This window comes from Octopus bimaculoides, chromosome 23, assembly GCF_001194135.2.
Source record: "Octopus bimaculoides isolate UCB-OBI-ISO-001 chromosome 23, ASM119413v2, whole genome shotgun sequence".
In the NCBI taxonomy this organism is placed as follows: domain Eukaryota; kingdom Metazoa; phylum Mollusca; class Cephalopoda; order Octopoda; family Octopodidae; genus Octopus; species Octopus bimaculoides.
In genome coordinates, this window is record NC_069003.1 from 33,267,547 (window position 1) to 33,268,683 (window position 1,137).

Consider the following 1,137-nt stretch of genomic DNA (forward strand, 5'->3'; position numbering starts at 1 on the left):
GACGATCTGACTGGGGACCAGTGAAACCAGATGGCTACACCAGGCTCCAATCTGATTTGGCAGAGTTTCTACAGCTGGATGCCCTTCCTAACACCAACCACTCAGTGTGTGGTTGTGTGTGTGTTTATATTTGTGTAGACCTTTGCATGAAGTTGTGTCCCTGGGCTCACAAAAATGTTGAACCTTTCAATACATAAATAAAAAAAAAAAATACACTAGACTGAAATAATTGTCTTGTGAGCATTATTCCACTACAGTTAAATCAGACTGGAGCCTGGTGTTGCCATCCGGTTTCACCAGTCCTCAGTCAAATCGTCCAACCCATGCTAGCATGGAAAGCGGACGTTAAACGATGATGATGATGATGATGAGTTGCAGTCCAATGCTGGAAACCAATAAATGAATAATATAAATGATTAAGAAATACACTGATGCTAATTTCTAATCTAATGATTCATAATAGTTTTTCTATGCATAAAACTCCTTGTTAACAGAATACTAGGCTTCTTTAAACTGAACTAATCTGATGAGGTCTAATAGATTGAAACATGTCTATAGTTGTCTTTCAGTTGCAATTTCAGATTTTCTTATTTCTAAGCAAGTTGACAGATTAACTCTGGATTTCTTGAAATTATTGTCCTTAATGCTTGACAGTTGATTACAATGGATGTTAGGTTTTTGCTTACTTTCCCCCACTAAAGGCAAATTTGAATTAAGTATATTCTAATGTATTTCAGTACAAAACCCTTTAGCTTCAGTCAAAAAGGTCTTATTGCTGTTTATCTTCATTTATATTCAGCTCAGTAAAGAAAAAATGAAAAAGAAAGAAAGAAAATGTATTGATAAGAATATAAGCATAAACATATGCCCACACACGCATGCATACACACACACACACACACACACACAAACACACACACTCACACACACACACAAACACACACACTCACACACACACACACACACACTTCCCAACATTTAAGAAAGAGAGAAAATACAAATGCATGAATACATTGATATACAAGATGAAAATCTGAAAATAGGTAGAGAGAGAGAGAGAGAGAGAGAGAGAGTGAGTGAGATAGAGAGAGAGTGAGATAGAGAGAGAGAGTGAGATAGAAAGAGAGGGGCGTAGGT